The sequence below is a fragment of the Helianthus annuus genome, chromosome 14 (genome assembly GCF_002127325.2).
Source record: "Helianthus annuus cultivar XRQ/B chromosome 14, HanXRQr2.0-SUNRISE, whole genome shotgun sequence".
Taxonomy (NCBI): Eukaryota; Viridiplantae; Streptophyta; class Magnoliopsida; order Asterales; family Asteraceae; genus Helianthus; species Helianthus annuus.
Window position 1 is genome coordinate 104,561,886 of NC_035446.2, and position 16,853 is coordinate 104,578,738.

The following is a 16,853-nucleotide window of genomic DNA, read 5'->3' on the forward strand; positions in this document are numbered from 1 at the left end:
ACTTCTTCTAGTGTTGACACCTTAATGGACACTAATCACATTCTTAAGCCTCCATGAACACTTGTCTTAATTACCTGAACCACCCTTCACTATAAATAACAACTTTTGATCACTATTTTCATCACACCAACTAAAAACACAAACAAAGTATTGTGTGAGTTCCCTAGTTCCTAATTTGAAAGCTTCTCTTTGTCTTTTGAAGGATTCCTTTGAAGTTATCCTGAGTAGTAGTAAGTTCCCTTCCTTTAGCTCTTTCAATAAACAAATAGTTTTGTAGCTTATTTTTGTCTGAACCCGTACTTTAACACATAATAAAAATACCAACGGGAACACATACGTATTTTTCCTATTTTAGACAGATTCTGTGTTGTCATTTTGAACAATCATAACTTGGTCAAAACTTAACCAAAGTAAGTAAACTCTTATTTCATGATTAAGTACTCTAAAATACAGTTTCAATGACGTATAATACACTTAAAAACGCTTATGTTTATACTCTCAACCGTCTAAAACCAAACCGAAGCGCACAACTGAACGATCTGTAAAGATCTACAGTTTTGATCATTTTCCGGGTTCCAAACAGAAATATTCTCTAAATGAAAGTTGTTAATCACATTCTAATTTGGTTAGCTGAAAATTGTTATAATTTTTTCAACACCCTTTACTAATTTTAAAACATAAAATGAAAACAGCACAAAAAGCTGTCAAAAATTATATTTTCTAAAAACTAAACAAATTACAATTTGCCAAGGATTCTTTTAACCCATAACATCTACAAACATCATCGCAACAATATCATAACGAACGACCCTTATTATTAGGAATTACTTGTAAACCTCGAGAACATGCAAACTCATCACCAAAGCATCAAGGTGAGTGTAAGACCCTAGTTACTATTTAACGGTTTTACATGTAAATACGAACAATTAGATGTGTAGTTAAGACTACACATACTATAAAAATACAGATTTATTAAAACTTTTACAAATCATAAGTTATTCAACATAACGTGATTGGATTCGTCGTTTAAAATTTATGACGAGGCAATGTGCGGAAGCATGTATCTTTATCGTGTTCGGTTCTTCGTTGAACTTGATCGTCTTCCGGCATCCAAAATGTACATACATTTCATAAACATGAAATGCTTTAGTCATACGGGGTTTAAAACGTGTCTAAACGAGTCCGGGAAACAAAACTTATTAGAATACATTTTTGTACAGGGTCTACCGTAAATTACGGTGGCTACCGTAATTTACGGTAGCCCCTGAATGTTGATTTTTCCACCGTAAAGCAGTGGGTGTGTGGCGTAAAGAATTTAAGGCTACCGTAAGTTACGGTGGTGACCGTAACTTACGGTGGCCTCTGCAGGATTTTCCAAGTTTGTCGTTTTCTAAAACGAAAACCTTCATAATTTTTAATCCGCTTGTCCGTTTGACCTACCGTTTCTTCCTACGTGTTTGTAATTAATTTAAGGCTACCGTAAGTTACGGTGGTGACCGTAACTTACGGTGGCCTCTGCAGGATTTTCCAAGTTTGTCGTTTTCTAAAACGAAAACCTTCATAACTTTTAATCCGCTTGTCCGTTTGACCTACCGTTTCTTCCTACGTGTTTGTAATTTGATTCTTCATCATATGGAGTTAAAATCCGACATCCAGCTTACTAAATTTTGAGACTTTTATGCCTTCGGCTTATTACCTTTTTACAAAATTTTGACCCGTTTACGCATTTATCAAACAAATATTTGTTTGATCATTATTTCACATGAACCACTTCAATTCAATATTTTCTACCATGTTAGGTTCTAATTGCGGGTTTCTTATATATTTTAACCCGTTTTCGTTCGTATGCTTATTTTGACCCGTTAAGGGTATTTAAGTACATCTTTAGACTTAAATCATGCTTCTATTGGGTTACATCCTATCCCCATATTTTATACGAATTCCAAAGACTCAATTTAAACAAGACGCTTATTTCAAAACAACTTTTTAAAACTTGTTTGCCCTATTTACCCCTCAAGGGCTTTTTGGTCAATTTTAGCCCTTCATTTATGCGACGAAGGACTTGTACTATTATTTGACCAAAATGTCGCTTTTAGCTATAATTCTAAGCATGCGTACCTGACTTGGGTCATAAGATTGACCCGTTTGAATACCTTTCGCTATTAATTTCTAGTTAATAGCCATGCGAACCATGTGTTAATTCCTGTGATCACAAACTCAACAAGCGATCATCAAATATTATTGATAAATGGTGTTAACAACACCATTTGACCCATTTAGTCGAAGTGACTAATTATAATTATGAGATGGTATTTAATTGCCATTTCATCCCTTTAACCTATTCCGATTTACTCTTTGAATTCATCTTGCTTAAAAGTCGTTTCTTGCTTTGTTTGAACCATTTTGACTTATGTCAAATGATGTCCTTTCAAATCCTTTTTTATTTATTCGTTAACCCATGTCCGGATTACCATTCTATCGTTTTTGCCCTTTTTACAATAACTTATGATTTCTTGACATTCCCACTTATTCCGACGTGCATTATAAGTATTTGGTAGTAAGAATAAAAAGGCGTAAGCTTAACTTACCTCGTATCCGAGCTACGCTTTTCTTTTCTTTCTTGATTCGTTTGACCCGTTTCTTCCCAAGCCTCCACCTTGCTCGTTAAGTGTCAAACTATCGTCATCATTCAAAGGTGGTTAGATTAGTCATTAATAATCACGACTTTTCCACCTTACGTATTTTCTATGTCGAAACTACCTTTCGACCTTATTATTTATTAATTCAACTTATCAAAAGTTAACTACTTTTGATCACATGATTTACACAATTAAGTCTAGATTAACTTTATGCTTTGAACCCTTATCGGTTCATACTTCGCACAATTTGTCATATTATTCAATTACACGTTTCTTTCAAAATTTCAACATATTAGTGTTCGTTTAGACATTTTAGCAAACACCTTGTGGGCATGATTTTCATACTTTCATAAATCAAGTTTCTCAACTAGTTATTTGCCAAGTTTCAACATCATTCACAAGTCTCTATGTCTAGCATGCATAACAACACCTAGACTTATATCACAACAACAAATTTTCACATATTTATCATCACTTTTCTAGTATTCATCATAGTGCCATAAAACCCACTTATCACCTACAAGGTCTTTAGTTGAATCTCTAGTTCTATGGCACTATTTTACCAATTTCTCATCTAGGGTTTGTTCCTAGATTCATACACGTATCAATTTTGCTATAATATTCATCATTCATACTAAAGTTTCATTCATGCATTATTATCAAGATTTCAAAACTTCACCAAAATACAAATTTGGACATACCTCATGATTCCCGTGATTAGGTGATCACTAATATATGTTCAAATCCGAATTCGGGCTTCAATTAGTCTTTCAATTTGAAGGAATTAGTTGAACTAGGGTTAACACCCCTAGTTCTTTGCTCCTGGTCGCCCTAAACGCACGCACACACACACTTAGTGTGTGTTGTGATTTTATTTCTTTATTTTTATTAAAACTAGTTTGCCCACTTGTCAACATTAGTCCCTTGTGTTTTATCTTTCTCAAAAGAAGCTATAACTTGCAATTTACTACATAATCACATATTACTAACTATGTTAATTATTCCTAGTTAACTTAATGGGTTCAGAAAGTCATAACCCATTTTATTTTAAGTCCCGTTAACTCGGGCCTTCTATATACTTTATTTCCCTCAAAAGGATTTGTTCAACTTTTATTTAATATTAGGTATATTCATTTAAATCCTAATATTTACCGGGTTAATTTTTACAACTAACGGTATTTTACCTATCTTTTAGTATTAACGGGGTTTGATTACCAAACCCGTTTTCGGGGTGTTACAGTGAGTACATAGTTCAGCGTTTTCTTAAACCTTAGGGGTGATTCATATGTGCTAAACTATTTTTCAAATTTACAAATTTTCTACATATAGCTTATGTAAAATCTATGTTCTTTTTGCGTGAAACTTGATGGTTAGTTAATATCCAAAACCAAATACATTCTTTAACTTTGGCTAAGACGAACGGTAGTATGTTATAGCGCTATAGGTATGATGCCCCATTCCCACTTCCAGATTGGTTTTTGGTAAGACTGAGGAAGTATCCTTTGGGAATGACAAAAACCGAAATATATGTTCTAGGTAAACTCCTTTTGGGTTTATTCTACCGGTCAACTTAGGTTTGAATGTATACCCTGATGCGTGTGTAGTGTAATATATTTTAGGTGTATATTTTAAGCACTTTTACACTTTTTAGCCAAGTTTTAAATTTATAAAACACGATATTTACTAACACTAAACACACATATGGGTAAGTGCACCCATCGTGGACGTAGTATAGTGTTGGTAAGATACCGAGGTCGTCCAAGGACACAAGAGCTTTTAATACCGGTTTATCCTTAACGTCTAATCAAATCAAAAAGCTAGAAAAAGGTTTTTAAACTAGAAAAATAAAACTAACTAAAATGCTGAAAAGTAAAATAAAAGTAAAAACAGATAGACAAGATGAATCACTTGGATCCGACTCGTGTGTAGTGTAACCTTTGATTATTTCCGCACTTTTGCACTTGTTTAAGAGATTATCTTAGTTATTGTAGTAGGCCCCTCTTTTGAAGGTGACGTTACCCTCAACCCAGTAGTTTGAGTCAGCAAGGATACAATCCTAAAGGGTCGGATTATTGAAAGATAATTAATTAAGTTATTAATGCATAATGTGGTAGGCCCCTCTTTTGAAGGTGACGTTACCCTCGGCTAAGTAGTCTGAGTCAGCAGGGATACAGTCCTAAGTAGCCGGGTTAAAGTTTTAATAGTAGTTTAACTTATGAGGGGGTTAAAGAGTTTGGACTCCCGCCATCCAATACCGTTGGGTATTGAAGGAGGTGCACTAAATTTGACCCATGTCCTTTGCAGGATCTATACACTCAACAATGGCAAGACTCTTACCAAACCGTTCCCTTAACCCCCGACCAGGTAGCCAACATACCTCCATATAGACCGTGAAGATATGAATGGTGAAAATCTTTTATTTTATATAGACAATAAAATAATGCCAAGACACCACGGACAAACGATAAGGAAGAATCATCTTCAACATAAGAAACTAGTTATTAAAGTCATTAATACATAACCTATTAAAAAGTGTGAAAAGATTAAAAATAAAAAGTATTACACTAAACACTTGTCTTCACCAAGTGATGTAAGAGACTTAGGCAAACATGGCCTTTGATTGTCAAGAACTCTTACGATTGGACAATGGATGATGGTGGTGGATGATGGTGTTGTGATGGTGGTGGGTGGTGGGTGGAGGGTGAAGTGTGAGAGAGGTGGTGTGCCAAGGGATGAGTTACAAGAGCTCCAAGCACTCCTATTTATAGGCTGAACAGAAGCTCGGGCACGGCCCCGTGTCCATTGGGCACGGCCCCGTGTCCATCCTCCTCTCTTTCTTCATTAAATGCAGCTTGTCTGCATTAGTTGACCACGCCCCGTGTCCGCTGAGCACGACCCCGTGTGCAGAAGCATATCTGTACTATCAAGATTTGCCTGGATTCCGCGAATCTTATAGTTGACCACGGCCCCGTGTCCGATGAGCACGGCCCCGTGGTGGGCGATGGAAGCTTCTACAACTTTGTCTTTTCTGCTGACACTTGGGCACGCCCCCGTGCTCACTGAGCACGGGGCGTGTTCAGCCTTCTGTTCTGTTGTTTTGCTTGGGAAGATGATGTCGGGAGGTCGGGCATGCCACGTTTGTTCCTTTTCTTGTATTTATGTTAGATTTTGCTGCCTTTTTGCTTCTTTTGTTTATTTGAGCTCATTTAATCCTGAAAATACAAAAGGAAGACAAAAGCACACTTTTTCCAACATTAGTACTAAAAAAGGGTTAGTTTTATGCCACAATTGATGTAATTTATATGTTGCATTTTGTGCACGTCAACCCCAAAAGCGATCACGCTTGTTTATACAAAAAACACAAAAGTTTCCATATTTTTTTAATGGCAAGGAACGACGTGCCAACCACCATGACACCGGGCGTTGTGGCCAAGGTCGACTACTCGACTGTCGCCAGCACCTTAGCTCTCCCAGATGCGCAGAAACCCGACCTCCACCCGCCCGAAGTCACGTCAGTGGATTAATTGGTAAAACCTCGCCTCCCATCCAATACAAGTCGACGCCACCCGTATTCTCCCTTCACCTGGATGCCGCAGAAAATAATGGGGAGAGTAGGAGTCGAACCTGGGTCACCATGAACACCAAGTCTTTCCCCAACCACTCCACCACTACCTCATTGGCATATTAAGCCATACAATTTGTGTCTAAACAATTTACTGCCAAACGATTTATACAAATGTATTTTTGCTATCTACTTGGCTACAAAACCTATGTTACTCACCAACTCTTTATAGTTGACCCAAATTTTTACATATGTTTCAGGTACTAATCCATGATGCTATTCAAGTATGCTTCACATAAGAAACGAACTTTGGCCTTAGTTTGCTTTAATTTAAAAAAAAATTACTTGTGATGTTTTGTGTTTGAAAAACAATGTAATTCAGTTAATGAAACTTTAAATTAGTGCTATGTGTTATGAACAATCTTGCAATGTGACTCCCCGATGTCTTTTGTTGCGTTCCACGCGGTAGAGTTTTTACAGGGAATCATTTACCTCGAGCCCGCCATGTTCATGCTAGCTTCCTTGCCTCTTCTTGACCTATTAGCCTTCCATGCTTTGGTCCAATCTTGACATAATTCTTATTCTTTCAAGTTATCATATTTACCATGTTATTATCATTTACGCACATTTATAATAACATTCATTTTCAACTCATATCTTACATTAGTTAAATTCTAACAAGCACAAAACCTGGATTAGTAATTACATCATTCAAACCCACATAATTCAAAATATCATCAAGTATAACACATAAAGATTTAACATGCACTACATGATCTTTCTATTCTTACAATCGTCATGGTTGGCCTTGGGGGTGGGTGGGGAGGACCACCTGCCAGGGCATGTGTTTTCCTGGGGTACATGTAAAAATATAATCCTATATAGGGTGGGGTTCGGCTACAAAGTTCAAATTTTCTACAAAGTGTAGAAAGTCATAAAACACTATAATTTCAGCCATAAAACACACCTAAAACCCACAAATAATAGAATGAAGATTACTAAAACACCATATTCAAGCCCTAATAGTCCATAAAAACTTCAAACACACCATCGTAGAACTATGAATATAAAACACAACATGCTAATCAACATAAAACACAATAATGTTTGTCATTCCATAACTAGAGCCTTATCATCTAAAACACAACACAAAATCCATATATATAATGTTTTAATAATCTTTATTATGTTATTTGTGGGTTTAAGGTGTGTTTTATGGTTGAGATTATGATGTTTTATGACTTTTTACACTTTTTAGGAAATTTGGACTTTGTAGCCAACTCCTACCTTATATTTTCATATATAAGGTTTGTTTTCATAAATGAAATCAAAATGTGGCTCTGCTTTGCTGGTTGGCGCGTCTCTAGTTAAATAATATATCATGAGTTCAATTTCCCATCTTCATCTTTTTCTTAAATGTTGTTATAGTTAGTCAGCAATTCCTCATCCTTTCCTTTCTCTTAGATGGTATTTTAATAATTTTGTGTCATACTCACATTTGAATGATACCCTGTCATGTCCATTTACTCAAATGATGTTTTAATTTAATGTGTCATACTCACATTCACTCTTGACTTACTAAAATTAACATATTCCTTTTAACTTACTAAAATTAATTATTTACACATAATTTAATATTTATTAGCTTATTACGGTACACTATTCACTCATTCAAATACTATAATTTTGGTAATTGTATTGTTTATTAATATAACTTTAATCGTTGTTTAAAAATAGTTTACAATATATATTTTGTTAAGGTTTAAAGGGCACGTTTTTCCAGGCTTAGATAGGGAAGCTGAATTCTTAGGACCACCCCTGACAATCGTGTTAGAAAGTCTAACCATGCAATTCGTACTTTGTTGACTTTCAGAAATTTATTTGTGTATCATATAAACTTTCAACTTATGAACATACATCAATATTGATATGGTAAACCATAGTAATGACACTCTATTCATTTCATACTCATGTTGTCGGACACATACAACCATGTGATCACTTAGTTACATACACATATATTAATATAATCCGATCTACACATACGAATACTTTCATGATCCTACAATTGACAACCAAACTCAAAGTTAGCCAAGTCAACATAATCCTATCATCCTTACTTGCTAGTATGCCCACACACTTCACATTTAGTACATATTCATTTCCTTAGCACCATTTAAGCAACTAATTCCAATATATGGTATGCATCACACCTTTAAGACATAAATTACAATCCTATGATGCATACTTCTTCGAAATCATATTAACTAAGTTCCCACATGGATTGCCCTCAAAGACACACTCATCATGCTATTCTACTATCAACTACATCACTATCACATTCCACACATTTACACCCATTATTCGCATATAATTCCACCTATTATTGTCACCTAGACATTTCATCAAACATTTGGTGTGCATACAACACATAAGGCACAATGTACAAGTAATTCATGCTAACTTTACTAACTCAAAGCATCATACACCATTTTCTTACTAAATAAGATATGATTCATTCCATAATCATTAACATAGCATACATTCAAGCTTAATTGATCATTTTAGTCAAAAATGCGCATAAGTGAATTTCCTATATTAAAAACCCACTTCACACCTTTCAACAACCTTCATTCAAATTTATGAATTACTCCAATTACACCCACATACTTGCTAATCTAGTGATTCCAAACACAAATACTACATCAATTCGAGTTGCATAACTAGAGTTCATACAATACTCTCATTATTTAACAATGTTCTAGTCAAGACATCATCAAATAGAAATTTACAACATACCTTATGATTGTTACAACTAAATGACTAGAATTCCTCCAACATGCATGCATTTACATTCAATTTCACCATTCAATTCTTGGATTCAAAGATTGTTTGAGAGTCTCCCAATTCACTCTCATGTATGTCGAAACACATACATACACACATATAAAAATGCATAATTTTTATGAAGTTCCCCCTTTGTCACTTAGGGTCCCTTAAATTTTGAACTTTTGGTTATTTACAACCAACCCTCCATTTCCATTCATACTTAACTCCTATGCTTTTAACTAAGTTAATAACTTAGTTATTTCATTTCAAGCCATAACACAAGGAAACATACTATCGAATTAAAAATTCGAGTTTTGGGGCGTTACATTGGCTCTCGTTGCATATCGGCCACAATGATTTTCGCGTACGCGAACCACAGGAGAGAAGGTATAACCATTCTCCCTATGATTTGGAAAAACTAAATATTGTGGGATATTAATTAGAGTAATTCGGATGTAAACTCGACTGAGATGTCATATTGTGTTGTAATGAGTGATCGTATTGAATGGTTTAGTAATACGAACCAATGGAATAATATATGTGTGTAATCATAGGTGTTACAATTGTAATAGATAAACATAGAACAAGATGGTATCATTAAGCTCATGAGAATAATGGCTATCATGGAACAATTGCTTGTACATGTGAGTTTTACACAACCCAAATATGAAAGTATAGGTATGCTTTATATAGAGACATGTATGCATGTTAATTGACTAGATTTAGTAACATATTAGTATATTAGACACGTGGGGTAATGGATTCATAGGATAAGTATACAAGCTAGTTACTCATAATGATATACAGGATAAACACTCGAAGTGGTAATTGAGTTTGTACCTGGGTGGTTACGCATGATAATAGGTTGGGTGCTTCATGGGGTTATTCTAACCAGATGGATATACACATTAGATATTCAGGAATACACACAGACACATATATTCACATGAATTATGTTGACATCATAGTCTCCTACTATGTGATTACTGTGTTACCACTTATGTGATTCATATTTGTTTGTTCGTATATGGTAAACCTAATAATTTAAACAAAAACACCAAAGGGTAACATATGTTCCTATGCAACATTGCAAATCATGGGTAATATAACGGCCACATGGGTGATAAGTGGTGAGGATATAATATATAAATCACATAGGTGTCATTTATTCTATTATGTGATTATTTAACAATATTTATGTCACTCATTATAAAAGTTAGTTGTTTTAAATTGATTGCATGGGTCTTATATTGATCAGATGAATTATTTTACAGGTGATCTCCATCACTGTTTGTAAGTGGTTGATGGGAAAAAAAATATAATCACACAATTAAAATATGATCACAAGGGCGTTAGAGGATCAGATCCACAATGATGTTGTGAGGGTAAGGCCACAAGGTTGTTATACGGTCTGGGTATGACTCTAGATTTTGATCACATGGGCGTTGTGTGATCAGATACATATGTGTGTTATGTGGAGAAGGCCAAAAGAGTATTATGTAGTTGAGTTGTGATTCCAAATTTTGATCAAATAGACATTAGGTGATCGAGTCCACGTGGATGTTGTGCGGATAAGGCCACATGGGTGTTATGTTGCTGAGTATGGTTGCAGAAGTCGCTAGGCGCTCTTAGGTCAGTCGAGTGAGGAGTTGCGAGTACTCGGGCATGTTAAATTATATATATATATATATATATATATGTTTGTGTGTGTGTGTGTGAAATATCATAACTATACTAATATTTCTAACAAAATACGTGAATATCAATAAAAATAAAAAATATATGTTCAAATAGTAAAGTATTTAAAAAATTGATATTCATTCTTTAATACAATAGATATAGGAATTACGTTTTATTTTTATAAGTCAAATTTGTCCTGAGTTAACCAACTAGATACAATTCTTGCTGAGGTTGATCGCATTTAATCAATTCGGAGGATTTACGTGGACTTGAAGAAATCACTTCGGCACCCTACCTTATAGCGATTACTTAGCCTTCGAGACCTTGTTTTACAACACTATCATAATAATGCATGGTTTCTGTAAATTAATCATAAGGGTATAAGGGTGTTATGTGGGTAAAACATACACATTGTCTCAAGTTTCAAGTTTAAAAGGATCAAACACACACATTGTCTTATTTAAATCTTAGACGGTGGTTAAAAGACAAGTTTTATAAATTAAAATTGTAATGTTACAAAAGACCTAGGATGTGTTTTTCCACTGCTAAGTCATACTAAAACATTGTTTTAAAGAGATTAAATTAATAGTATCCCATTTTATGGAATCATTTTTTGGCGCAGGCCTTTTCATGGAACACTTTAAGATGGAAACAAATTTGAAGCTACTATGTCCAAATGTATTCATATATACCCAATCCACATATCATCATAAATACCTATATTTATCTTGTCGTAAGCATGTCTTAGTTTTCTCAGTTCAATTCAGCTAGTGTTAAATTATGAGACACCCTTTACCATAACATTTAATTGGTTAATTACGTAACCTTAACCGTCTCAATCATTGGTTAATCTCAATTAGAGGTTTATTTGGTTTGGTGGTAATGTGGTTATCGGTTAACAATTAAGATTTGCTCACCCTACACTATACTATCCCTAAGGATGGCAAACAAATCCGACCCCCAAAATTTTGGGACAAATGATCAGATATAAGACCGTGTATGGAACTTGTTTAAAAATTTCGCTGCAGTAAGACACTTATGGTTTTAGGTGATACTTGATCCATTTACCAAACTATGTAAGATTAAATAGCTATTTATATGTATTTAATCTAGTAGCCATCATTATCGTTTATATAATATAGATCAAAATATATTAAAACCTTATAATATATATTAGTTGGTAATTGTTGATGGACCAATTTACCCTTATTAACTAATTAGGTTTCCCCTTAGGTGTATTTAAGGAGATTACTAGAGAGGGTTTAGTGTTAGACTCTCATAACATCAACATCAAATTCGTCACCTTCTCTCTTCCCATTCACGAATTCTCTACCCTTAAGAATTTGGTATTATCATCAAGAACATACACTCTAAACGGGAACCAAATCACGCTGACTAGCATATCAAACTCCGTGGCTGCATCTATATCTGAACTATCTGCTGGGCTGTCTGCTATAACATGTATTATTTACATGTTTTCCATTATGTTTTAACAGAACTGATCAACAAACTATATATTCAAAAGAAATAATTTTAGTTTTAAGTTTTCCTTCACCTTTGTCTAGTAATGATTCAATCTAAAAGGTTTTTTATGTGAAAAATAAAGTTTTCTTATGTTTTGGTATTTCATCATCATGAAATTTATACGTTTTAAATATTTCAATCATTTTATAAACATTTTATAATGATGATAAGATGTATATAATTATTTTTATTTTTATTTTACTACATTGGTTAAAAACATAAAAATAAATATGAATTATAATGGTAAGAAATATTATATCCGGTATCTACGAGTGTGACCAATATTCGACGCGTAATTACCAAATAGATACCCAACGAGTATTGAGTCGGATATGAGACACGGTTTTATAATCAGGTATGAGACTTGGATTATCATTACGCGTCATAAAATTGTCTTATTGCCATCCACAACTACCCCTCATCCCTATACTATAAACATGGAATTTAGTCTCATAACCTATATTATGTAACATTTAGTCTATTACTTGCTAATTACTCTCTAAACTGATATTCTAATGTGAGAGCTTGGTTGTAGGATACCATCTCTTTCTGTGTCAAGGCCAACAATTTTCTTGTTGGTGTAGGTCTGTCTGAACCAAGGAGGTGGTCTGTCCGCGAAATGATCTTAGCTACCGGGCCTCATCTTACGGTATTACTACTACATTCCAGACATGTACAACAATAAAACCATAAATAGTAGAACTTGCATAGCCAAACAAGAATATTGAAAACCAAATATTCAATATTAGTAGACATGCTAAGGGTGAAGGGGGCACCCCCTAATGAGGTGAGGGGAAATTTTTTTTAACCCAATTATAAGTTGCCATGTCATTTCCCCTCTATAACTTTCATCTTGTCTAAAAACGTACGGGGTGCACCCCTCTTAGGGGAATTGTTTTTTTATTCAAAAAACAAAAAAACAAAAAAATTGATTGGTTGTTACAAGCTATGGGCCCCACCATCAACTCTCTTCTTGTGCGGTGACTAGTCCCCCAACCACCTCCCCGATTTGGCTACCCGCATGGATGGCGGCACCCATCCCGCACGGCAAACATGGTCCCCGCATCATTTCCCCGAGGGTGCTGCCGACACCCTAAGTATACATGGATTAATAAATTCATCAAAATAGGACACTGCTTTAGCCATGTTTTCCTAATCAATATGATAATCATAACAAAGTTTTAAATAAATAATTATGATAATCATATAATCCATTTTTATGTATTGCTTCACAAATATAATGAGAGTTAGAGAGAGAGAGCGGAACAAATGATTATGTAGTTGTGTTACTCGAATCAACTAGTGACGTGTTATCTGGGCCAACAAAGATGGGCTTTGAGTCCATATGGTTTTCAAGTCGACCACATGGGCCAAATTTTCAACGCATGTGTCGCACCGGGGGTCGGATGACGGAGATCCATCCAGACCAACTTAGGATGACCTGACCATCTGAACCGACTAAACAGTCTGTACCAATGCATTCAACCCACATACGGACTTCCAAATTGCAGTACCAACATAAAACTAAGGGAAAATCACGAAAATGGCCACTGCAATGCCGTTTTTGCAATTTTGGCCATCTGGCACCCCTCGACGAGCCCTTTTAATCTGCTGAAACGGCACAACATTTTGGGTTAACGGCCAGCAAATCGTTGTTTGACACGTGTCCGACAAAGCCTGTAACGGCTTGAGAATCATGCAGTGAACGCCACGTGTCCGACATTGTGGAAAGATCTTAGCCAAGCCGTTACAATCGGCTCATGTTGAAAGATCTTAGCCAAGTTCCTTCAACGAGCCAAGCCGTGTTCTTAGGATGTAGCCGAGCCGTTAGCGTACACGCATGGACCCCACTTCTGCCAGCCGAGCCGTTACAGCTGGGGCCGAGCCGTTTCGCTTAACTGTTTGTGTCGTCTCAACTGCTCCGAGCCGTTTCAGCTGGCTCCGAGCCGGTACAGCTGCTCCAGGCCGTTTCAATCTATGGTTCGAGCCGTTTTCACGGCTCAGAGCCGTTTCAATCCTTTACTTTATATTTAGTGACCCTTATATTTATCTGTTTTTTTCTATTTGTTTGTGCAACAGATTTATCTAAAGTTATACAAACATTTAGCTTTTGTAGAAGGAAGTTTCCAACTTAAAATTATGAAGATTCGTTTGGTTGTATACAACGGCGGAAAGTGGGAAATCGTTAACGGAAAGTTGGAGTATGTTGCTGATGCTGATTCAAGTAGACGTGGTTTAGAAATTGAACCCAACCTTTCATACACTGCTCTTCTAAGTAAAGTGTCAAACATGTGTAGTTGTACAAACATTACGAAGTTATCGTATCGGTTGTCTTCCTTTAGTGATCCAATAGATATAATAAACGATGAAGATCTTGCAATGTTTTATAATTTTGCTATGGAAAATATTTTTGAAATTTATAAATTATATGTCGTTGAAGGGTTTTGTGCTGGATCATCTAGTTTTTCACCTTCAAAAAAATTTTTAGTTCCTGATTTAAATTTCTGTACAGATGAAGAAAATTATGATGTTGTAAACGACTACCAGCCAAATCCTGATAATTCATTTGAAAATTGTTTGTGATCTTCATCAATTACTTTTGAACCAGGTCACATATTTAATAACAAAGAAGACATGAAACTTGAGTTGGGAAAAAAATGTTTGTTAGAACACTTTGAGTTTAATGTAGATAGATCTTCTAAAACTCGGTACCAAGTGCCATGTTTGGTGGACGGTTGCGTTTGGCGTTTTCGTGCAAGGAGTTTTGGGGATAGTGGGGTGTTTTTTGTTAAGAGTTTTAACGATAAACACACGTGCTCGAAGACGCTAACGTACCCACATGTTCGTCAGGCAAACCCAAATGTTGTTGCTCATTATTTAAAAAAACCTTTAAAAGATAGTGATAGAATATATCGTTGTAATGAAATAGTGAAAGATTTTAGACAAAGATTCCAAGTTGAGATAACCACTAGTCAAGCTTGGCGTGGAAAAAGTCTGGCACTAGAGCTTTTACAAGGATCAAGCAGAGATTCGTTTGCAGAACTACCATTTTACTGTTACAATCTAGAGCGGGCAAATCCTGGTTCTGTCACACATATCAAGACTGTTGACGAGCGTCGGTTTGAAATGGTCTTTGTCGCGATTGGTGCTACGGTAAGTTATAGCAGTCTCTGTTTTTTTTTATTTCGTCAAACTACAGGTTGTTGACGTTTTTTAAATAATTTTGTTTCATATTCGTACCTTTATCTGTAATCTAAGACTGGTGGTGATCATTGATGCTGCACACCTAAAGGGTGAATTTAAAGGGACGTTATTTTTAGCAGTCGGGATGGATGGAAACAACCAAATTTTACCAATTTCCTATGGAATAGGAAAATCAGAGGATGGTGAATCTTGGACATGGTTTCTGTCAAAGCTTAAAGAATGTATCGGTGAAATACCTGAAATGGCGATAATTTCGGATAGAGCAAATTCTATACATCTAGCTGTTAGAAACGTCTTTCCACATGTTTATCATGGGTTTTGCTGTCGTCATTTAATGATGAACCTACGTTTACCCTCTGATAAAAAAAAGAAAATGAGAAGCTGTGGTGGAAGACATGCAAATCGTACCGATTGTCTGATTTTAACGAGTCATTCAATGCTCTTTGTCTTGCCGTTCCTAGAGTACGTCACACTCTAACAAGTATTGGGTTCGGCAGATGGGCAAGGGCGCATTGTCCAGGCAATCGATATCATTATATGACATCTAACAGCGCAGAGTCTATTAACGCTTTATCTAGACACTCGCGTAAAATGCCGGTAACACAACTCTTAGAGTTCTTCCGGCAATCTGTACAAAAGTGGTTTTACGATCGCCGTTTGCAAGGTTGTCACACCCCCAAATTCCACCTGCGGAGTAACATCCGCTTGAGGGCGTGACTGACCAGGATCCAGCCACCAATTATACTAAGCATTGGTTAATAGTAAAGTATTTGCTATCCAAAGTAGTTGGCAACGTCTTAGTTTAAGTTTAATAGTAAGTTTAAACAAAACAGCGGAAGCATAGACCAAATAGTTTTAAAAGATAGTTCATGGTTCAAGATAAATAAAACCCAACACACGGGTTTCGACGAACACTACACATTCCCAAGCAGCAGCTCCTCAGTCACTGGTTACCTGCAAAGCATGCAGTAAGGTGTCAACAATAATGCTGAGTGAGTTCACTAGTTGTCCAGTTTTAATTACCAAAAACTTGTTTCACCAGTTAATTTACTCGTTTATACATGCCAAGGGGAGCTACCCCAAAAGTTAGCGACTAAATTGTTTTTCCAATACCGAACACTAGGTAACCGTTTGCGTTTCCGCAGGATGCCCCGATGTCAATGTTCTATCATCATTGACGGATGCCTGAGTACATTAGTTCACGACCGATCCCAAACCATGGCACGGTGTGAGGTTGGTAAAACCTAAATAGCGCTATCAACTAATAACCCGTTCGCCTGGCCCCGGCGACTAATCGGTATTATGTAGTAGGGACTTGAGTGATAGAGTTTCGTTTAGTGCCGTTAGTTGCAATCCGTATAAACAGTAATTAACCAAAGGTTCCCAATAACAAGGGAAGAAAAGTAAGTTGTATC